At 48.9% G+C, this 24,715-nt stretch overlaps 1 long non-coding RNA gene across 1 annotated transcript in view; it reads right to left on the reverse strand.

Annotated features, from left to right (window-relative positions):
* Positions 1-17,235: 17,235 nt before the first annotated feature.
* Positions 17,236-24,715, reverse strand: part of LOC144891847 (uncharacterized) — a 30,739-nt gene continuing 23,259 nt past the window's right edge. Inside the window, exons 2-3 of the long non-coding RNA XR_013623243.1 lie at positions 17,844-18,013; positions 17,236-17,310 (exon numbers count right to left, since the gene is read on the reverse strand). This is a non-coding gene — a long non-coding RNA (uncharacterized LOC144891847). The remainder of the gene's footprint in view (positions 17,311-17,843; positions 18,014-24,715) is intronic.

Here is a 24,715-nt window from a genome sequence, read left to right on the forward strand (position 1 = left end):
AGGTGTGCATTCTTCCTTGCCTTTGACAGCGCACTCTTTCCCCATGCACCTGTCCGTCCCACACCTTTCTCGCGCACACTCTTGCGCACACTCTCCCGTCACACCCTCTGTAACACTTACCACACCGCGCTTCCATGTGCTCCCTCGCACACGCGCTACGACCGACTCACTCTCGCCAGCACCCTCACTCCTTGGCACGCACTTTTTCCTCACACACCCCAGAGTCGGACTTTCTCGCACACCTCCTTTTTCGCACACCAGACCTGTCGCACACTTCACCAACGGCCTCTCACGAACACCCGGGTCCATCTCGACCCCCAAGCTTCTTAAATCACCTGGCGCATCATACGCACGACCATATTGGTCACCACTTACACCGGGTCCTCTTCCTCTTCGCTTCTCCTCCATCACCTGCGAATCCCTCATCCGGTTAATGAGCACATCATCACGATCCAAACACAGACTTTGGACCAATTCTTTTATCTCCTCCTTTATCTCTTTCTTATTCTCTCTCCGTCGCTTCTTAATTTCGCTCACCCCTTCTTCCACTTCTTCTAATTTCTGCTTTACCTCTTTTATTTCCCGGTACGTCTCCTCAAGCTCGGCCTCTAAGGCTACCTTGACCGTTTCCATGTGCGTCCTCACCTGCCGGTCCTTCGTCTCCATTACCTCTATCACCTCGTCCAACCTCGTTGTCAGTCCCTCACGTACCATCTGACATTCCCTCTTCGTCGCTACCAAGTCATTTTTTAGGTCATTTTGTGTCGCTTTTAACCCTCCTATTACCGCTGTGTTCTTCTTTACCTGGTCCGTTAGTTCTTTTTGTCCCTCTGTCAGTTGTTCCACCTCCTGCGTCAGGTCCTCTATGCCCCCTTGTAACTTTACAGTCCCCTTTCTCACCTCCTTCTCCATGTGCTCCTTACAGTGCCTCACCTCCTCGCGCACTCCTCCGACCTCCTCACTCACACCTCTTCTGATCTCCTCTCCCATCACTTGCATCTCCTGCCCAGATGCCACCCTCATCTGCTCCATTTCCTCCCTGTGAGCATCCAGTTTGGTTTCTACCCCCATTCTGACCCCCTCTATCTGCTGCCCCATTTGTTTAACTTCCCTTTCCGCTTGGTCCCTCATGTCCCTCAATTTGCCTTCCATGGTGTTTTCTAACCCCTCTAACCCATTTTTCACTCCCTCTATCTGATTCTCCCGGGCAGCCATTCTATTTTCTACCCCCATTAACCCATTCTTTACCTCTTTTATCCCATTGTCTAACCCCTCACCGGTACCCCTCGCTTCGTCCCTCATTACCCCCATTTGGTTTCCCATTACCCCCAATTGCTCACTCTGAGCCCTCGCTTCGTCCCTCATTGCCCCCATTTGGTTTCCCAAGTCATTCCTCAGGTCTTCACTTGTCTGGACCATGAGCGCCTTTATTTGTTCCATAAATAGGCCCCAATCCATCGGCGGCGCTGCTACGGTCACGGGCGCGGCTAAATTTGGCGCCACAATAACCATGTGTGCGAGGCCGCCATTTTGTGCGTCCGTAACCTCGTGCGCGACGACGCCATTTTGCGACCCTGCTACCCTCACTGCTTCGCTCTCCTCATGTCCCTCATTTTGGTCCTGGATCGACCCTGCCTCACTCTCCTCTACCGGAACCCAGCCGTCTTGGTCTGCCATATCGCGACTTTCAAAATTCGGGTTTTTTTTTTTTTTTTGTAAAACACAATCAAATTTCGCCGTTATAATTTCGAGCGCGTGAAACGCGCTCCGGATCGAATCCCACTTCCCGACACCAAATGTTACAGACGCGGTTTTGGATGTTAGTTTACCGAGCGGTTTGGTATGACCGCGTCTGCACAGTTTACCCGATTCCACTCGAACGTTGGCCGAATCGCGCTATGCTAAATAAATGAAGGAAAGGACACAACGGCTGGGATTAAATGACACGACACCAGGGGTACAGTTCTCAAGACCTCCGGAGGAGGATATAATATGGGATATGTTTAGATTACACTAACAAGAGGTACAGCACAGAAAGGTGGGCACTTAAACACGGTCTTATCTTAGCCCCGACAGACCACAGATAAACGGGACAAGACTGACTCACACAGGGATTGATGGCAAGGAAGGGCAGAATCGATGGCTCAAGGTGCACCTTGGCTCAGGGACAGGATCCACACGGTCCGGTCCAGATATGCGGGGAGGTATCGTCGCGCTGGAGGTGGCGTCTGTTTCTCCTCAAGCTGGGGGCGCATCTGACGTCACCTCCGGTAAGTGGCTGCGTCTATCCAGCGGGGAGTGACACGCCCTCGGCTTGTTAGCTCCGCCCCAGATGGAATCGGCCCGCCGCTTCTTATTGGCTGCGGGGGGTTACCGGGCTCCGCCCTTGACGAGGAGCTGACAGTCAGCCCCTTCGTGGTAACCCCGTCGGAGCACGTGGTCAATGGCGGCTAACCAAGCCGGAGTGAGGACGCGCACTCCCCGTGCCGCTGCCGCGCCGCCCCCCGCTGTTGTTGTAGTTGTTGTTGTTGTTGTAGTTTCATGAGGAAGATGGGAGGATGCGGAGAGGAGATTGTGGGGAGGTATTGGGAGGTCCTAAACTTACTACTGGTGCCATACAATCACATTCTGGTGCAACGAAGAGTCAGAATTAATGGAAACGAGTCCTTAACTGACATAGACTAAGAATAACTAGCAAGATGTCCTATAGTTGTCTACGTGAGATGCGGTGAACCTGGGTACGACATTTAATGGGGGAAAAAGGGGAAGGTCGGTTCTACAGAGTGTTGTTTACAGACAATGGGACTAGGGAATGGGGGATTGGGGATAGTTGGGGAGGATTGGGGAAATAGGGGAATATTTACAAGCGGATATGGATGGAGGCCAAATCCCATATCCGCAACAATACTTTACTGCTTTATATATATAGAAGTTGGTACGATTCGGCCAAGGAATCCCAGAGATAATTGCAATTAAGTGAGCCGTGACGTCACGGAACGCGCCGCCGGTAATATATTATAATTTATGGTAATCTATGCAGTACGACATGGTCATCACGGAATCAAGGCGCCTTTGCCGGCGCAAAACGGCTCTCCCAGGGTCAAACTCGGTATCGTTGTGAGCGCACGCTTCAGCCCTTCAAGAAAAAGTTTATTTTGTAAAAATCGAACCACGCGTTAAAATGATATGACTGGTTTTGTTCGCCGGCACGTCGGCGCTCGAATCGGCTCGCGATAAAATCCAACACGTCCTTTGTCGGGGTCGTCTGAACCAACCACGGGGCCTAGAAGGCTGCGACTGGTCTCAAAAGTTAGGTCTCGATCATATCTCGTAATGCTGGAAGCTGCACGTCTCTGTGATAATCTTGTGGACCATGACAAGAGATCGTGCGAGTCGCTCGCAACGGCTTCAAGCACTTCCGCATTCGACCATTTCATGAACGCCATACGCCCCGCCCATCAAAGCGCGTACGTATTAAACGAACATACAGTGGCCCATGTGTCGTCATTTGTGCATGCGCCAAAGTCTTTGCAGGAACATGAAGCATCGGAACAGCGCATTTGCGCATGCGCAAGAGTGAGAACCACCTGTGCACCATTACGCTAACAGAAGCGCTGGCGCTGCGCTCCCTCCCTTCGATTCCCTCCCTCTTCTGCTAGCGCTTCTGCGCTAATACGCTAATTTTAAAACCCGAAGTTTTTTAAAATTTAAGGTGTGCTGTAGTTGCTCTGAGACGTACTGATTCCAAATATTCCTTTGGTTTTTCTCTGCGATGAGTAGTTCTCGAGTTATAAGAGGACAAACAAACAAACATACTTTACTGCTTTATATATATAGATACATGATATTGCAAGTCCTTTGAAGTTATAGGTTGTTATAGGAAGTTATAGGTAGTATCAGATTGAACTATAAGTCCTATACACAGGATCTACGAGGTCTATACCGTTTAGGAATATGCTTTTACAGATCTTCATCCCTGTCCTGAGTGTCATTTTCGCAAAGGTGTCTACGCAAATGTAAACATTAATTTTTGGGTTCCTCATGCTCTGAATATTCCAAAAATGTATAGTTTTGCTAATCTCCAAAAATTTTGAACGAAACAACATAGTGAACCTGACTATACGGTCCAACAGAGACAATTTCATGAGATTGAGCATCGTGACCGTACGTAGCAAAGTGTCATGAGAAACCTCACTAGTAATAACACCGAACGATCGTCTCCGATATGAACGAATCAGATCAGGGTTGGGGTTTATACAAATCTATGGGAAAACGTTTGCCTTATTCGAAGCGGTATTTCGACCAATATAATGGCAGCTGGCAGGTGGTGGTTTTTCTCTCCCCTCTCGATCTTTTGCTGATGTTATTTTATCCATCCTTTTTGATCTTTATTTTCTCTTGCTTTTTGCTCATTTTTTCTATATCTTATCCATCTGTTGTTTTTTAAAACTCGTTTCTCTTTTTATGGCGATACATGGTTGAAGCTCGTTCAATAGCGAGAGCACAATGGAATGAAACAAAATGGAAAGGGGGAAACACCAGCAGCAGATATTTTTTTTTGTATACAACATCGAGGCTCGTGAAAGAGCTAACATGAATCACACAAAAAAAATCAAACTGACACATAAAACATATAATAAGGGGAGTGGTAGACAAGATGGGGAGCGAAGGGGAAGCACAAACACAACATTTGAGAGCAGGGACATCGGGAGATCTGTGGGAGGGAGAGGGCTTGGGGGGAGGAGGCGTGGGAGAAGCATAAAACACAAAGACACTGCAAGGACTTCCAAAAAAGAAGTCGGTATTTCAAAAAGGTGGATCTGGGGTGAATTAGCAGAGGTAGAAAAGATCAAGATTTTGGGTGGGGGAAGATAAGAGATGGTGGTGAACAGCTGTTTTAACAGCAAGCTACGAGTTGAGTGAGAGTGAGATCAAGGAATGGGGAGGGAGGACACATGGGGTGAACAAGCTGGGGGACCATTCAAAAATTATGTAACGCTCGGGAGGAGGGGTGGGGGTATAAGGGGATGTGCACGTAAGCATTACGGAGCGTTACAGGGTGTGGGGGAGGGGGTCCTGCAATGGCGTTACGTAAGCATTACCTTGTGTACGTAAGCATTATGGAGCGTTACAAGGTGTGGGGGAGGGGGTCCTGCAGTGGCGTTACGTAACGTTACGTTACGTATTAACCAACAAATATTTTGTTTCATTAACCAACAAAGAAATATTTTTTCACAAACAAGTCGGATGAAGAGCGATTTAAAAATGAATTTGTTTAAACCGGACACGATCCACACGAAGTCTGATTATTCGCTGATCGTTGTGAACAAGAATATCGGCTGACCAATGAAGTTGATCTTTGGAGGAAGTGGGGGTGGGGGGGAGGAGGGAGGGGTTGTCTTAAAGTGTTACGTAACATCGTAGTGGGTGATTAGTATGGCGTTACGGAGCGTTACAAAAAGGTTGGGGGGGAGTGTCAGATTTCACAAAAATAGCGTTACGTAATTTTTGAACAGCCCCTGCACGCAAGCTGAATGAAACACAGCAAGAAGAAGGGGAAGGCAGGGATAAAATAAAAAGGAACAAACCAACTGATGACTACCAAACAAAAAGAGGTGAGGAAGAGGGGGGAAATCATTCTAACCCAGAAAAGGGGAGTGCTTGGGAATGGGTTCATTTGGGGTAGAATAGATCATGGATATGAATGATGAATGTGGATGGCCTGAGCCATGGTGTATAGTGGTGAAATGTCTGCCTTAAAGCCCAGGGAGGGGAGTGGGATAAAACAAACTCAGGAGTTGGTTCCACAAGCGAGATAAAAGAGAAACAAATGAGTGGAAGTGAGTGGTGAGCATGGATTTGGGAATTTAACAAGAAGATAATTACTGGCAGCTAGACCTTGTGCGCCCTACAAAAATCTGGGAGGGACAAACCCAAAAGAGGGCAGATGTTGCAAGACCAAAATGGGGGCGGTATATAATACAGAGAGGCCACCAACCTGTCTGTGATTGATGTGAGAGTAACAGGCCTGGACATTCAGCTTCATCGCGGGAGAACCCAATGATTTTCCCACAGCCTTCCAAGAAGGGAAAGGTGTGAGGCAGTACCTGCTAAACTCTTCTTCCTTTGTCTGTCTTTTCTACCCTCTTTTTCTGTCATTTCCTATCTTTTTTTCTACCCTTTCTATTTTCGCTATCTTTTTCTACACATACCTTCTTTATTTTTTTTGTTTTTCCTCCATCTTTATTCTTTTTCCTCCCAGTTTTTTTTCCCTCTTTTTCTTCTATCTTTTCTCTTTATATTTTTTATTTTCTCTTTGTAGTTTTTTTCTTTTTCCCTTTATACTGTATTGTGTTTTCTCTCTCTTTATTTTGGTTTTTCTTTTCTCTTTATATTGTTTTTTCTTTTATCTCTATATTGTTTTTTTCTCTTCATTTTATTTTTTCTTTTCTTTACATTGCTTTTTATTTTCTCTTTATATTGTTTTTTCTTTTTTCTTTATATTATTTTTATTTTGTCTTTATATTGCTTTTTCTCTCTATATTGTTTTTCTTTTCTCCTTATATTTATTTCTCTCTATGTTGTTTTTTCTTTATGTTATAGGGGAGGTTATGTTTTTTATCGAATTATCTGTCTGTGTGTCTGTCTGTTTGTCTGTCTGTGAAAAGGATATTTCAAAAAGTTGTGGATGGATTTGGACGAAATTTGGTGGAGAGGTTGTGTGTGTGACAAGATATAAATGATTCAGTTTTGGTGAAGATTCGAATGCAGATCCGAGAATTGTTTAAGTGATTCTTCACCATTGAGTGATAGGGCTTAAACCAATATAGAGCACGATATATCTTAAAAAGTTATGGATGGGTTTTGACGAAATTTTGTGGACCGGTTGGTTGCGTGACAAGGCCAAATTGATTCAATTTTAAAGTTCCAAATACGTATTCGGATACGAGAGGTTTTTAAAATCTCTTAAGTAATTCTTTACCATTGAATGAAAAGGCCAAAAAGGATATGTAGCATGATGCTTCAAAAAGTTGTGGACAAACAATGACAAAACTAGGTGGATGAGTTGGTTAGGTGACAAAAAACCGATTAGATTTTGGTTGATGTCCGGATCCAGATCTGGCCAATCAATGTGATACAAAACAAATTGTTCAGCCTGGTGGAGGTATGTGCTCTACTGAGTGCCGTTCTAATTTTCTCCTTTTTTTCCTGTGCATCTTTCTTTGTTTTTCTATTCCATATATTGTTATAGTCCCGCCCCTTCCAGATAACCCCAGATGGACTCAGTGAGTCGCTAAGTGACCATAAGACCCGATAGTCCTAGGAAACTTATTGCCGGCTCCCACTTCCAGCGCCGTGTTACTGTAACAGGTGTAACAGGTGCGGCTGCTCGGCGATGGAAACCCATTTCATGAAGCTCCCGACAAACAGTTGTTGTGCTGACGTTGCTTCCAGAGGCAGTTTGGAACTCGGTAGTGAGTGTTGCAACCGAGGACAGACGATTTTTACGTGCTACAGCGCTCAGCGGTCCCGTTCTGTGAGCTTCTGTGGCCGACCACTTTGCGGCCGAGCTGCTGTTGCTCCTAGACTTTTCCATTTCACAAAAACAGCACTCGCAGTTGACCGGGGCAGCTATAGCAGGGTAGAAATTGACGAACTGACTTGTTGGAAAGGTGCATCCTATGACGGCGCCACGTTGAAAGTCACTGAGCTCTTCAGTACAGCCCATTCTACTGCCAATGTTTGTCTATGGAGTTTGCATGGCTGTGTGCTTGATTATATATACCTGTCAGACATGGGTGTGGCTGAAACAGCCGAATCCACCAATTAGAAGGGGGGTCCACATACTTTTAGTCATGTAGTGTATATTCTCTTTTTTTCTACCTTACTTTCTATATTTTTAATCCAATCTTTTTCTATCTTTTTCCTATTTCACATTTTTCTCTCTCTTCTTTCCTTTATATGATGTGCGATGTATATATAAACTTGCAGTTATTTGTTTTATGTTTTACAGGAGGGGCAGAACCCACTTTACATAATGGTGTTCCAGTCCCTGAAGTGCACTCATGACATCCTTGTGGGTGACCATGCAAATCTATCCAGTTGGATGAAGCCAGGGGCAAGATAAATAAACTTCTTCTAATGAGCTGATAATTCTAATAGATAATTCTAAAAGGACCACCGAGGCACTCGGAAACATGGTGGTGGGATGATGAAGTTGGAAAGAAGATTGATGAGAAGAGGAAGAAGTTCAAGGAGTGGCAGAAGGCGAAGGGTATGGGGGCAGAAAAGGCAGAGCATGAAAGTTATAAGGCAGCCAGGAAGGCTGCAAAGAAAGAGGTAGCAAAGGTGCAGGAGGCATGTAGGAAAATGTTCGGAGAACGCTTGGATTTGGAAGAGGGTCAGAAAGCGGTATTCAGGATTGCTAAGCAGATAGCGAAAGAGAGGTGTGATGTGATGGCGGTGAGTTGCTTGAAGGATGAAGTGGGACAAATCGTTGTGGACCCAGATGGAATTAAAGGAAGATGGAAGAGATATATGGAAATACTGTTGAATGCAGAGAATGAATGGGATGGCAACATGGAGAGTAACCCAGTTTTAGGACCGGCAGAGAAGATAACCGAGAAGGAAGTTGAGGAAGCGATAAAAGCAATGAAGAGTAGAAAAGCGGGAGGGCCGACGGGAGTTGTGGGAGATATGTTGAAGGCAGCAGGAAATTGGGGTGTGTAGAGAATGACAGAGATCTGCAATCTGGTGGTGAAAGAAGGCCGCATTCCAGTGTATTGGGAACTGAGTACCCTCGTCCCTCTATAAAGGGGAAAGGTGACCCTCTGGAGTGTGGCTCGTATCGAGCGATAAAGTTATTAGAGCATGGAATGAAGGTATTGGAAAGGGTGTTGGAAAGGAGGATAAGGAAGAAGGTGAAGATCGACGAAATGCAGTTTGGATTTATGCCAGGAAGAGGAACGACAGACGCACTTTTCATTGTGAGGCAGTTGCAGGAGAAGTACATGGAGAAGACGAAGAAGTTGTTTCTTGGGTTTGTTGATCTGGAGAAAGCAATCGATAGGGTTCCACGTGAAGTAGTGACATGGGCAATGAGGAAGTTAGGAGTGGAGGAATGGTTGATCAGAGTAGTGATGGCAATGTACAAAAGAGCGTGCACCGCTTTTCAGGACGAAGGACGAGAACAGTGGTGAGTTTGAGGTGAAGGTGGTAGTGCATCAGGGGTCGGTACTAAGTCCACTACTATTTGTAGCTGTGATGGAGGTGCTGGCTCGGAACGTAAAGGAGGGTTTACCGTGGGAGTTGTTGTATGCAGATGATCTGGTGTTGATTGCGGAAAGTATGGATGGACTGAAGGAAAAGATGAACAAGTGGAAGGAATGTATGGAGACAAAAGGTCTGAAGGTGAATATCGGAAAAACGAAGGTGATGGCAAGTGGTAAAGCATGTGGTGAGGTGGAAAGAACTGGGAAGTGGCCGTGTGCTGTGTGCCGGAAGAGTGTCAGAGTGAATTCCATTCAATGTACAATGTGCGCTGAGTGGGTTCATCAAAAATGTAGTGGTTTGAGAGGGTCATTCACCAGTGTGGCAGCTACATTCAAGTGCAAGGTGTGCACAGAGGGAGCTGCAGATGGAGGAAATGTTGAGTTGGATCTTGGAGACGGCGTGAAGCTGGAAGGTGTGAAAACATTTTGTTACCTAGGAGACATGCTGAATGGAGAAGGTGAATCAGACTCGGCAATGGTTGCTGGAGTGAGATGTGCATGGAAGACGTTTCGGGAACTGAGTGGCATGCTGACGAGGAGGGGAGTGTCGTTGATGCAATTATACTGAAAAGCAAAGATGATTCAATGGCACAGACCAAGCGAACGTGAGAACATTGCTTTCGTGTTGGGGGACATTCATAAAGATGATCGACAAGCATATGGCAAGACTCAGGGTTCATGCGTGTCAACTGGGTGGAGAGTGGTGTTTATTGCAAGAACACCGCTGACAATTTAATGAGGAAAATTGTTTAACAGGGTCATCCAAACTCATAAACTCACATTTGAAGTTCTGTGGAACATCCTTTGGCCATTATTCGTTCAATGGGCCTCTGCCAATCACACATCGGCCTCCGCTGAAGTCGAGAAGTTGGCTGGTAATTTTGCCAGAGGATTCAACAGAAACAGTGACTCGATGATTGAAGACTCTCTGGCCGCGAACTGCTACCACACGTGCAAGAGCTTCTGCATTTGGTGAAGCAGTTTGATGCAGACAATGCTGACAATCTGCCATTTACATTTTGGAAGCAAAACAAGGAGCTGCATTGCTATTTTGCTGAGGTTCACATGTGCAGCCAGGGATGGCAATTGGGAATTGTACCTTTCTGCACTCAAATAAATGGTTCACATGGTTCGCTTTATACGATCATGTCAACGACACCCGCTGGGGGACAGTCTTCATTGCCCATATGAAGCAGCTGTAAACCATGGCCACAGACTAACAACTACAGAGTTGATATGGTGGAAGTTAAATCCTGTAATTATCAAATGTTCTTGAATTTGAGTTTTTGGTTTGCAGTTGCGTAACAATTTTTGCTTAGATTGGATGCAACTGTACAAAACGCTTTGAAGAGCACACAGCTTGACCTTTAATGATTACGTGCTCTTGATGTGCTTTGACCGTGTTGACATTTCTTTCAAATGTGATATCCAAAGCCAGAATAAAACAAGTCGACTAGCTGGAGTAGAATATGTGAATAATTTAACTCGTTTTCATATAAATTGACGTCGCCTATGGAACATTCAAGGGGGGAAATTATGGGTTTTTTTTGTCATTTTTACATGTCATTATTTGATATTTTGACCCCAAATATGCTTACATTTGCAATGTAATTCTGTAATTCCTTAATTTATTTGAATACAATCTCACCACAAAACAGTAAGACTCGTATTTGTGTACATTATGCCACTTAGGAAGGAATCCTGAGCAACACATTATTTTCTTGCCGTTTTCGACATATTATAACCGTTTGACCTCAAATTGACCTTTTAAACCATTTGTCAAAGTGGCAACATTGTTTTTGGTGGAGCATAGCTTATATGGAACAACAAAGTTATGATAGTATATTGCTTCTACTCAGAGGGTTTCACAAACTCAATTTCTAGAGCATTTTCTCAGATCTGCCATCATATTACGAGTGGAGAGAGTGTTTTCAAGGAGAGGCCAATTATTATGCGCCCTCATCGAGCAAGCTGGGAGCAGACATTATGCAAACTCAGCTTTCTGATATGCAATGAAGTTATGCTTGGAAGCAACTTGTCACCCCAAGGTATGCTCAATTGAAATTGTTTATATATGTATAATAATAAAAGAGAATGTGTCAGTCAGTCAGTCATTGTGTCTCCTCAATAACTCCAAATCCATGAAACCTAGTGGCCCGACACTTTTCATGCATACGAAGGGAGCTCCAAGGGAGTGCTCACCCGACCTGGTGGGAGCCTTGTGGCCTGTTGGAAAGGCTGGTGGGGCAACCAATCCTGGGCTTAGTCGTGGACCGTACCCTCGTAAACACTGACGGGCCTGTTGTGGCCATCAGTATAATAAATGTTAGCACGGAACTGCACACTATCGGACGGGCCAAAGGTAGCAGGCTGTACTGCAGTTATTAATGTCGTGGAGGTGAGGGACGAAAACGTCTGACTGGACCAACCCCAAAGAGAACCTCTTGTACATTTCGTCCGTCAGGTACGACCCCAAAATTGAGCCACTGGTACCACTCAGGATGGCCAAGGTTCGTGGGTACCATATAAAAGCTCTGCTATTCAGGAACACATTTCTGCCTGATAGTCTGTAAGTAGTAGCTTTCACCCTGAAATATGATGTTGAAAAGACCCCCTATTGGTTCGATTTTTAACAATATGTATATGTTATACAGACATACTAGGCTTCAGAAGATCACATGTAAGCTCTTGCAAACAGTTTATTTTGCATTTACAGCTGTAATACATTACACTGTAATAATAATCATAATCATAAAAATGAAAATAAATTGAATTTTCATCAAAATAAATGAATTAATTTCATAAAAATAAATGAACATAATCATGGAAATCATTAGCATCATCAATTGCAGAAGAAAAATTCATAAAGATCAAGTTCATCCACATCATCAGCATCATCCTACACAACCATGTCCTCTCCCTCCTCAGACGGCTGGTCGTCACATGTCTTTAGTTTACAGAGCTCGGAGTACCTGAGGTTATTCATCAAGCAGGTGCACCCAGGCAGTCGGCATGACCTGGAACAGTCACAAGAAAGGAGTTCTATTACAGCTTCTGGAGCTGGTGAACTGTCTAACCAGTCAACTTTTAAAGTTTCTGCTTGCCATCATATTCTTCATATTTCCAACCATGACCATTTAGTGATGGGATGTTAGGTCTGGCTTCAATGCTCCTTCTCCATATGGCAATTTGGTAATTTGCTCAAAGGATGTGCTTGTGGACGGCATCTGCACAAGGTGGCAACTGGTGAGGATCGACTTGGCCATTTTTGCTGGTGAACAAGTGATAACGCAGCTCATTTACATTCTTCACACTGGACTTGGTAGCATATAGTCGTCAGGTAAAAGCCTCTAACCTCTCAAGGAGTGACGGAGATACTGTACAGTCTTTTCCAATCTCTGTGAACATGCACTGAAGGTCAGAGTTTTTCTTCAACATGTTCAAGTAACAATCTTGCGACATCCAGCTAGTGTGCTGACACTGTCACATCCAGTGAACACATGCATCCCTATTAATGATTTGCAGAGAGACGATCCTAGCACAGACGCAATTTTTTTTATGTCCATGTAATGTGACTTTGCCTGGGATCCATATTTCAGATACAGTGTTGCACTGATGTGTTTCTGCTCCTACTGGCCTTCACGGAAGACATCAGTGTCATCAGCTACGAGTACAATGGCCTGGAAGCCTTGAACTGCTGCATGTGTCGCATGTAAAATGAGTTGCGTATCTGCCTCTTCTTGTGAAGAGCAGAACTCTGGGACCAGAACACTTCCTTCATGTGTGAATTTGAAGCAGTTCTCTGCAGAGGTTATATAGAGAACCTTTCCTCTTAGTTGTTCTGTGTATTTTGCCTGCTTCCACTCTTGTACAAGAAATTCAATGAGACTGGTTTTGTTTGGAGTTGCTGAGAGAAATTTCTTCCACTGGACTGCTGTCTGCTTTGCTGTGATGTTCTTCAACTGTATAGATCCAGTGTTTGATTGTCTGCCTTCTCTTTCCACTTATTTGATGGAATTCTCTCTGTACGTATCAAAGACAATATCAATACGAGAAGACTGAGAAGCTTCGTTGACAGACTTTGAGAGTATGAGAGAGACGATGTCACCAAAAGTCTTGTACTCACTTTTTGTCTTATACACAAGTGCCATTCCATCAATGAGACACGCCGACTTTGATTGTATGAATTCCATGGGTGATATGTTGTTTCTGAGTTCTTTGGTGAGAGCTGATTTGTTGGTTTTCCTTGGTATGCCATCTGCAGTGGCTAGGGACCATGGAAGTGGACCCAAGGGATGCTTCAGAACCTCTCACATGTCAAGCTGTCTTGTCTGTGCCATCACTAGCATATTGCCAAACAATTTGCTAGTTGATCATACAATGATTTCCTGTCCACTGCCAGACTTCAATCCTGTTGTTTTATTTACATCAGTGAAGGTTTTAAGGTTCAGCTTTGAAAGCCTATCATAAAAATTCACTCGAGGAGGATCACTTCCGAGACGGTCTTCCTTGAAGGCATTGTAAGCTGTCATACCATGCGCCTTTGTTGTTAAAAGATCTGTGGTAACAGACTCTGGGGCTACAGTAGCATTGTTTATGTTGATGAGGTCTTGCGATTCTGTGAAGGGATTTGCGAGATCACTGATGGTGTCCACTAGCCATGAAACAGCTTGTTCATCCTTTGAAATACGTGATTGTTGCAACTCAGCATGTTGTAGATCAGTGTGATTCATGGAAAGAATTAGACCGGGAGCCCAGGGGGGTCAGCCTAGCTGCAAAGTTAACCAATTTTCATGTATATAGCAATGGTCCATGTGCATGTCCATGTAAGGAAATGGACGTCTGCCGGGCACATTCTGGTGGGTGTGGTCAGAAGGGCCATTAGAAAGGGACGCCAAAATTGAGCTAGATAAGCTCTGTGAGTTAACCTGATGAAACCTACTGGAAAATGTTCGGTATACTCCCGGGTATCATGAATGGCCACTGCCAGACATTTTCAGTGGTGGGTTGTGCCCGCCAGATGCCCCCAAATGCCCCCACGCCCAAAATTGAGCTCGATCAGCTCGTGAGTTAATCCTGTGAAACCTACTGGAAAATGTTCGGCATAGTCCCAAATATCATGAATGACCACTGCCAGACATTTTGAGTGGTGGGGTGTGCCCACCAGACACCCCTGAATGCCACCACCCCAAAATTGAGCTAGATCAGCTTGTGAGTTAACCTGATGAGAATAAAATTGAGAATAAAATACTATGGAATAACAGCAACATAACTTTTGAAAATCAGATGTTTTATTTCATGTCATGGGAATAGCAGGGATTTGTAAGGTATAACACGTCATTTGTGGTGGGTGTTGTAAAGACGCTGACGTTATCTGTTAAATGTAATACATTGCCGAAACTATTGTTACGGTTTTTAGAACCTTCACTTTGTAAAATAACAATTCTTGTAAATACCCCCCTTTGTAAAGGTTGCACCCTAGTTAGGCCATGTACAACACGTAGGACACCATAGATTCTTCTTTAGTTATTTCATTAGTATGTGTTTCAGGTAAGGATCTGTTTCCAATAGTTTGACTCTGCATTGTATTAATCAAATAACCTAGCCCCCTTCTCCAATTCCTATTCCATTCATATTGTGGCGTAAACTGCCCTCCACAACATATTGCGCTTCTCTGCCAGCTGCAGCGCCCTTCTCAAGACGCCATTACGCACGCGGTCAAGTTGGAGAAGAAGGGAGGAGCAGCCAGGAACGTAGGCGTGGCCCCATCAACGCGTCACGAAGGGAGGTAACAATGAACCCTCGTGACCAATCCGGGCCAAGGCATGTTCACCGGTAGGCGGAGCAAAGCGGACACGGCTTAATATGCGAAGCTTGCAATAAAAGCGTGAGCGCAAAGCCCTTTCACGGCAGAGAGGAGATGAACGGGAGATGAGCGAGAGAGCAGATGCGAGCGAACAGCGCAGAGGCGGCGAACATAAGAACATTGTGCGGAGGATCGTTTGGGACGATCGTTTTCGATACGAACTGCCGTGGTTTTGAGAGCGTTCGGCACACTGTACGTACGCACATTCTAGCCCCTCGCGTTTGTAAGGTCCGGTCACGCGTCAAGCTGCCAGCCGTTCTTCACCCGCGGACCCGGAGCCTGGACCACCCCATCGCCTGGAACCATCTGCCTGGACCTTCCACCCCTACCAGCTACCATTCCATGTGAGTGTGTTTGTATTGTCATGGGCGTGTTATATAAGAGTGTATAAGGTTGCCCTAAGTCCTTTTGTTTCCTCTTCTTGTATATTCCCTTCTTTCGTTTCCTCTTTTAGATAGTTAATAAATCTATTTGTTCTTCCTTCACCCTTCTCATTCTTTGACTTCCTCTCGTCCGATCGTCTTTGCCGTTTCCCCATTGAATATCGGTGGCACGATTAGAACCGCTCAGAATCGGGTTAGTCTATTTGCTAACGGCTCGGATCGTGGGTTGCTAAACCGCTCGGCAATTACCATCACATCCACGGTTTGAGCAGGGACTCATCTCACTGCTTTGCGGAGAGATTGGTGAAGGTATTTGGGAAACCCTTGACCAATCACCCTGGCCAATCTCATCCCGCAAATGAGCGGGATAGTTCCAGGACCGGAGACGGCCAGCTTAACAAGACAAGGGGATTAACCCCCCCTTGCTAACGGGAGTGCCGTACTTCGAGATCCGTAACACTATTATTTCCCTTTAAGTTCGTAAAATTAAAGAAAGCGGTTGGATAAATTGTGTACTGCTGAAACAGGTATGGATTAATCAGGGGAACAATTTATAGAAATGTCAACTGGAGGTTTTACGGTACCATGAGTGACGTTGTAAATACCATCTGATGCCATTGCAGTTACCTTTTGGTCGACTGTAACCCTGTGTGCACCACTGAAAGTTGGTGTCATGCCACCAAGGAAACATCTGAAGAACAGGTCCAGCTGTGATGGTTTCTCTGCGGTGCATTTCTTCAAATTTTGGACTGTTGCAGGATTTAGGGTCTTGGTCTTCGGGAGCTGCATAATCAGAGATCTAAGATTGAGAGCGGCCCATCTTAACTTGTTATCCTGTTCATACCGTTTAGAATCCTCATAAAGGCGAGCCTTGGCATTCTCTTCTGGAAGAGCAGAACTATAGATGAAGTTGCCTTTCCGAGGGTCCGCCAGTTTTGTTTCGATTTTTTCTTTGAAATGGTCTTTTACCTTCCTGGTAAGATTTTTAGCTGTGTAGGTCTGGACGTCTGCCCCATTTCCTCCGACATTGGTGTACTCCTCTTTGTACATGCAAGTAAATCACTAACTAACACAGATCGTTGCTTTCCTAGCACCTCATTCTGGATATATGAAAGCAGAGATGCAAATGCTCTCTTGTGGTAGGACTGAGACGAGATCCCTTCATTGGGCCTATCTTGATCATCAGTCTCCCTCAGGAAATGGACACAGCATGATTTGTGGTATTCTGCTTCCTTTGCGATCAGGTCCACGCCACTCCGAATGAGACTCTTGATACGTTCGTTTTTAGAAGACTTTACCCCTATGGCAAAGTGACTCACAACCGGCAACTGTCGCTATCTTCAGTCTGGGCTCCTCTTTTCCATTTTTCTTCTTACGGCTTTTGCCACAGAAAATACAAGTCCCTTTCAACAGGCCCTGCTGATCTGACTTGGGAAGGACACTGCAGCGTCTTGTTTGGATAGAAGCCTTTTTGGCGGTGGGTTCATCATCAGGTGGCAGGGGTTCTTTCAGATGCTTCACTGCTGTGTAATGCTTATGACAAGAAGGGTGATAGCTGACAGTAGATTCGTGATCACTGCTTACCAAAATCTGTTGCCATCATGTTCATCAAAATGTTCATGTTAATCAAAATTGACCTCAAAGTATTTGTCAGATTTCAATTTTTTACGCAAGGCAGCAACATTCTTTAATGTTGTCATGTCCTGTCACTCAACTTTCTCAGCTTGCCGTCCTCTTCTGTGCAATTGTGACGGATATAGCAGCTTGAAACACCCTCAGCGTCATTGTTCTGGAATGAAAATAGGGTCAGTTAATGTGGAGTAAAAATCAAATGGTCCAGGGACCATATGATCACATGTGGATTTAACTGTCAGCTAGAGAAATTCAACTACGCGCAGTCGAGAAATATGCCTCCGCCTGCAAGGCAACCGCATATGTTTGAATGGATATTCTGTGCAAATACATTGACCTGTAACCTTTGATCTAATAACCCCAAATATAATCATTTTGCCTCTTCTTCCAAGTGCATACATGTAAAAGGTTTGACGAAAATCCGTCCAACGGTTCTTAAGACATCGCGATAACGAGACTCGGACGGATGGACAACCCAAAAACATAACTTTGTGGTGGAGGCATAATGACGTTTGACCTTTGGTTATGGGAATTCCGAATTTCACCTCTGTCCTTGAAGTTAGAAAATTATGCTAACTCAGTAGACATTTTGAGAGGAGATTTCTCTGGTGGATTGGTGATTGGTGAAGATATCGAAGCGATATCTTCTCAGTGCTTTAGAATGTGCAAATTAAGTTTCATTACACTTACCTCTTGATTGACAATAGTGGATGAACGATTTGATCCTTGGGCTGACTCTCCCAAACATTGCTCTTCTGAAGTCACACATGGTTCTTCTGAATCCATCCTCCTGGGTGATGATTCTTCCGAACCTTGCACTTCTGAAGTCATCTTCCTGGCTGATAATCGATAATCCAAAGCTGGAAGAATAGAATAATGCATTGTATAAAAAAACCCCAGCCACACTTTTGCTAACACGCATTATAAAAAGAAATGACTACAGTAATATTAAATATTAATTGAGAGGAATCAAAATTGACATTTGTCTTAGTATGGGCATTAGCTTACCTTGAGAGAAATGGTTCAGTCACATGTACAAGAATGAACATAATGGTCCAGTCAGACACGAAAAATATATGCCTTCATTTCCCTCAATCAAGAAAAGAGTATAAATTCACATCGTTTAGCTTTAAAATTAATGACCGTACAGCGAAGCATATAGGCTCCACTTGCAGTATATAGTGTGAGTAACCTTGGCTGCATAAGGTTCATTGACATGTCTATATCAGTGGATAAGGTAGGCCTAATTAATGGACAAGTGGCCCTCCATATGATGGATGGACAGCATCAGCAGGAGGGTGAGGGTTAGGTGAATTCTCTGGATTTTGTGATTAGGCCTCAGCGCTATTCTGGTAACATACACGTACCTGATGGATTCAAAGGGATGTAGATGTACATGTACCGCTTTGCATCATCATAAACACACTGATTTTGAGTATAGTTACAAAGGAGAGACTTCTCTTAAATCTTTAAAGTTTTAAGGCTTGATTAATGAGATAATAGGTGGCAGCATGATATCTATGGGGAGCAATTTAAGTAACAAAACTTACCTCTCGTACTGCTTCTAATATCTTCTTGGATGTGTTGATGACTGATCATTCATAAAATAAGTTGGGTTGCAGTGAAAAGAGAACTTAACTACTTGATTCCAATTTTAAACTGACTATTTCCCACATGTATACCGGTAAAAGTGTCACAAAAAGTAATACATCTAAAGTAACACGCCTGGCACCTTGTTGTCTAGGTTCAGGCTTGGTCAAATACATACTATTGAAGGAACTGCGCTCCAACGCGAGTCGAAAGAATTGACGCGACCAAAGACGGAATTCGTCCGAGTTGCTTTATTGAAACAAAACAGCTCAGGTATTCTGACAAGCCCGTTTATCGGGCAGCAATATATATACACATTTATGTCGGGAAGTTTGCCCGGCAAAAGCTATACCGGGCATGCCCGGGTGTCAAGGGCGAGCCTTGGAAAGGCGAGTCTGGACCTGCCCGGGCGTGTTTGGCTGCGGCCTGGCAAGTCGAGGCTGGGCGTGCCCGGGCGCTCTGGGCGAGCCCTGGAAAGGTGATAGCGGGCATGCCCGGACGCTCTGGGCAAGCCCTGGAAAGGCGAGAGCGGGCATGCCCGGGAAAGACGAGACCGGGCGTGCCCGGGAGGTTCGGGCGTGCCGGGAACAGTGAGTCCGGGCATGCCCGGGAGAGGCGCGTCTGGCCGTGTTCTGGCCGGTGCAAGGCGATTGTGTGCATCCAGCGGTAACCGCTACACACGCCCCTCCAGAATCGACCTGCACCGGCAGGGTCAATTTAAGGGGGGTCCGGATGACCCGGCCAAAGCGACCCCTGGAGGGTCATGGGGAGGGGTCCGACGTGGTGGTGGGTGGTCGAGCGGGGGGAACTGTGGACGGGGGGTGGCCTCGCCGCGGAGGAAGGGCCAACCGTGGTGGTCGGTCGACGTCCATGTGCGCCGGTTTGAGGCGGTCCACAGAAATCCGATCCGGCCGGCCGCCGAAGTCGACGATGAAAGACTTGTCACCCCGTCGCAGGACACGGAAGGGCCCGTCGTACGGCGGCCGGAGTGGCCCCCGGTGCGCGTCATGACGCACAAAGACGTACTCCGCTGTGCGAAGCGCCGGGGGGACGTAGGACTGGGGGCCACCGTGGCGGGACGTCGGCACGGGGGCAAATCGTCGGGCGGCCTCCTGGAGGTCCGAGCGCTGGCGAGCGGCGGACCAGGGACTGGTAGCGTCGGGCACGAATTCGCCCGGGACGCGGAGCGGCTGGCCGTAGACGAGCTCGGCGGCGGACACCTGGAGGTCTTCCTTGGGGGCCGTGCGAAGGGCCAAAAGGACCCACGGCAGCCGGTCGGCCCAACCGTCGTCCTGAAGGCCGGCCATGAGTGCGGCCTTCATGGAGCGGTGAAACCGCTCGCACAACCCGTTGGCTTGGGGGTGGTAGGCCGTGGTGCGGTGCAGCGTGACCCCCAACGAACGGGCGACCGCACCCCAAAGCTCAGACGTGAACTGTGGGCCGCGGTCGGACGAGATGTCTGCTGGTGTGCCAAAGCGCGCGACCCAGGTGGCGATGAACGCCTGCGCCACGTCGGCGGTGGTGGTGGAGGCGAGGGGCACGGCCTCCGGCCACCTGGTGGTCCTGTCCACCATGGTGAGCAGGTGGGTGAACCCCCGCGAGGGGGGCAGGGGACCCACCAGGTCCACGTGGACGTGGTCGAAACGCCGTTCAGGCACGGCGAAAGGTGCCAGAGGGGCCTGGGTGTGGCGGTGGACCTTGACCCGCTGGCAGGCCGTGTAGGCATTGGCCCAGTCGCGGATGTTTCGTCGAAGGCCGTGCCAGACGAAACGCGCCGACACCAGCTTCTGAGAAGCTTTCCGGCCCGGGTGAGAAAGGCCGTGGATGGAGGCAAAGATGCGGCGCTGCCAGGAAACGGGCACGATGGGGCGAGGCTGGCCCTGGGAGACGTCGCAGAGCAGGACGGTGCCCGTGAAGGGAATGTCGGCCAGGCGGAGGCCCGTGTCCGCCGCACGGAGTGCCTGCACCGAGGCGTCGGTGGCCTGGTCGGCCGCCATGAGCGCGAAGTCCACGCCGAGGTGCACCACATTCGCGCTGGCCCGAGAAAGACAGTCGGCCACGGCGTTGTCTTTGCCGGCGACGTGCCGGATGTCCGTGGTGAACTCCGACACGGCGGAGAGGTGGCGCTGCTGGCGGGCCGACCACGGCTCCGTGACCTTAGCCATTGCATAGACCAACGGCTTGTGGTCGACGAAAGCCGTGAACGGGCGGCCCTCCAGGAGGTGTCGGAAATGGCGAACGGCCAGGAATAGCCCGAGCAGCTCGCGGTCGAACGTGCTGTAGTTTAACTCGTTCGGCCGGAGTTGCCGGCTGAAAAAAGCGAGTGGCTGCCAAACCCCGTCCACCCATTGCTCATGGACGGCGCCCACCGCGTAGTTGGAGGCGTCCGTAGTGAGGGCGATGGGCGCGTTGAGCACCGGGTGAGCCAGAAGCGTTGCATCGGCGAGGGCCCGTTTGGCGCTGGCGAAGGCCGCATCCATGGCCGCGGACCAAACAATGTCATGCTTGGCCGGCTTGCCCCGGAGGGCCTCGTAAAGGGGCCGCATGAGCTGAGCAGCGCGGGGCACGAATCGGTGATAAAAATTCACCGTGCCGAGGAACTCTTGGAGGGCCTTGATGGAACGGGGACGCGGGAACGTGGTGATGGCCTCGACCTTGGTCGGCAGCGGCACGGCCCCGGTCTTGGTGATGCGGTGGCCCAAAAAGTCAACGGTCGTCGCGCCGAAGTGGCATTTGACCGGGTTGACAATTAAGCCGTGCTCGCTGAGGCGACCGAACAGTGTTCGGAGGTGGAGGAGGTGCTCGGCGCGGGACGTGCTGGCGACGAGGATATCGTCCAGATAGACGAAAAGAAACGGCAGGTCGCGCAGCACGCCGTCCATCAAGCGCTGGAATGCCTGGGCCGCGTTCTTGAGGCCAAACGGCATCCGCAAAAATTCGAACAGGCCGAACGGCGTGATGACGGCCGTCTTCGGGACGTCGGCCGCCCGGACAGGTACCTGGTGGTAGCCCCGTATCAGGTCAATTTTCGAAAAGATGACCCGTCCCGCCAAACGGGCGGAAAAGTCCTGAATATGCGGGATCGGGTACCTGTCGGGGGTGGTAGCGTCGTTGAGACGGCGGTAGTCGCCACACGGGCGCCATCCACCCCCCGGCTTTGGCACGATGTGCAGTGGCGAGGCCCACGCGCTATCGGAGCGCCGCACGATGCCGAGGTGCTCCAACTCGTCGAACTCGGCCTTCGCCACGGCGAGCTTGGCCGGGTCGAGGCGGCGCGCCCTGGCATAGACCGGCGGGCCCGTAGTGGGTATGTGGTGCTCGATCCCGTGCCGCACCGCGACGGCCGAAAACGTCGGCCGCGTGAGGGCCGGGAATTCCGCGAGCAGGCGAGCGAACTCGTTCGCTGCCGGGAGGGCGCATGCCAGTTCGGTCGGCGCGGAGCTGCTCATCGTGCACGCCAGGGAGCTGAAGGTCTCGGCGTTGACAAGGCGACGACGTTTGACGTTGACCAGCAGCCCGTGCGCGCAGAGGAAGTCGGCGCCCAGCAAAGCCATGGGGACGCAGGCGGTCAAAAAAGTCCATTGAAAACGCTGGCTGCCGAAGCAGAGGGTGACGACGCGTGGGCCGAAAGTGCGTATGGCCGAGCCATTAGCAGCGACCAAAGAGGGGCCGCAAACGGCGTCCCGCCTGTCCTGCTCGGAGGCGGGTATGACGCTCAGTTGGGCGCTGGTGTCACACAGGAAACGCCGCCCAGACACTTTGTCCCGAATAAACAGCAAGTTGCCCGAGTGGCCGGCGCTCATGGCTGGGAATGAACGCCGGCCCGGCCGTTTCCCGACCTGCCGAAAGTGCACGGGGGCCGGCACGTCCGAGCCTTGTGTCCGAACCTGGCGTGGTAATAACACCGCGCCCAGTCAGGTGGAGGCCCCGGCCGTCGTGTCGGAAGCGGGCGGTGCGGCGTGGCGGCCGCCAGTTGCACCGGCAGTTCGGCCTCCAACCGCGCAGGGCGCTCGGGCGTCGTGGGCGTCGCCTCGGACGGCGGCGGGCTCCAGGTAACCGCGCCGATGTGCTGGCCCGCTGAGGAGATCTTATCGGCTTCCCTGGCGAGGGCGCGGGAATCCGTGATCAACGTGCCAGCCAGGGCGAGGCGTACCGGGTGAGGCAGCTGGCGAAGGAACAGCTCGCGGAACAGAAAATCCGGAGAGTGCTCACCGAGCAACGAGAGCATATAGTCCATGCGCTCGGACGGGCGCGTGTCGCCGAGCTCGGGCAGAGCGAGCAGGCGCAGTGCGCGTGCTGCCGGTGAGAGGGCGAAAGCGTCGAGGAGGAGTGTCTTCAGCGCGTCGTATTTGTCAGCAGCCGGCGGGTGCTCGAGGAGGCTCAAGGCGAGGGCCGCGGTGGTGGAACCGAGCGCCGCCACAACATGGTGGAAGCGGGTGTCGTCCGCGGTGATGCCTCGCAGGGCGAACTGAGAGTCCGCCTGAGCGAACCAAACAGCCGCGTGAGCCTCCCAGAAGGTAGGCAGTTAAACGTCACTGCCGTATCCATGTCGGTAGGTCACCAATGAAGGAACTGCGCTCCAACGCGAGTCGAAAGAATTGACGCGACCAAAGACGGAATTCGTCCGAGTTGCTTTATTGAAACAAAACAGCTCAGGTATTCTGACAAGCCCGTTTATCGGGCAGCAATATATATACACATTTATGTCGGGAAGTTTGCCTGGCAAAAGCTATACCGGGCATGCCCGGGTGTCAAGGGCGAGCCTTGGAAAGGCGAGTCTGGACCTGCCCGGGCGTGTTTGGCTGCGGCCTGGCAAGTCGAGGCTGGGCGTGCCCGGGCGCTCTGGGCGAGCCCTGGAAAGGCGATAGCGGGCATGCCCGGACGCTCTGGGCGAGCCCTGAAAAGGTGATAGCGGGCATGCCCGGACGCTCTGGGCGAGCCCTGGAAAGGCGAGAGCGGGCATGCCCGGACGCTCTGGGCGAGCCCTGGAAAGGCGAGAGCGGGCATGCCCGGGAAAGACGAGACCGGGCGTGCCCGGGAGGTTCGGGCGTGCCCGGGAACAGTGAGTCCGGGCATGCCCGGGAGAGGCGCGTCTGGCCGTGTTCTGGCCGGTGCAAGGCGATTGTGTGCATCCAGCGGTAACCGCTACACTATATTGATAATTGTGAGTAAGTTACAAAGCCACAGAATCAACAGATAAATTGGGCTTTTTCTCAGAATTCCGTCTAGCTCAATGGAGGAGGGGGGGGGGCATTCGGGGGTGTCTGGCGGGCACACCCCAACACTGAAAATGTCTGGCAGTGGTCAATCATGATACCTTGGATGATGCCAAACTATTTCCTGTAGGTTTCACCGGGTTAACTTACGAGCTCATCTAGCTCAATTTTGGGGATGGGGGAATTCGGGGGGCATCTGGCAGGCACAACCCACCACTGAAAATGTCTGGCAGTGGACATTGATGATACCCGGGACTACGCCGGACATTTTTCAGTAGGTTTCATCAGGTTAACTCACAGAGCTGATCTAGCACAATTTTGGGGATGGGGGCATTCGGGGGCATCTGGCAGGCACAACCCACCACTGAAAATGTCTGGCAGTGGCCATTCATGATACCCGGGAGTACACCGAACATTTTCCAGTAGGTTTCATCAGGTTAACTCACAGCGCTGATCCAGCTCAATTTTGAGGTCCCTTTCTAATGGACCTTCTGACCACACCCACCAGAATGTGCCCGGCAGACGTCCATTTCCTTACATGGACATGCACATGGACCATTGCTATATACATGAAAATTGGTTAACTTTCCAGCTAGGCTGACCCCCCTGGGCTCCCGGTCTAAATGTCTCTTAAAAGCCTGACATAGCTTCTTTTATACTCTGCAGTGAGATAGTAACGAGAGACTGCACTCGTATTCAGGCTGAATCTACAAGTTCCTCCAGGGGTCTTGGTGTATTTGTTGACGGTCTCCTCAA

Source organism: Myxine glutinosa, chromosome 4 (genome assembly GCF_964187855.1).
Source record: "Myxine glutinosa chromosome 4, kmMyxGlut1.1, whole genome shotgun sequence".
In the NCBI taxonomy this organism is placed as follows: domain Eukaryota; kingdom Metazoa; phylum Chordata; class Myxini; order Myxiniformes; family Myxinidae; genus Myxine; species Myxine glutinosa.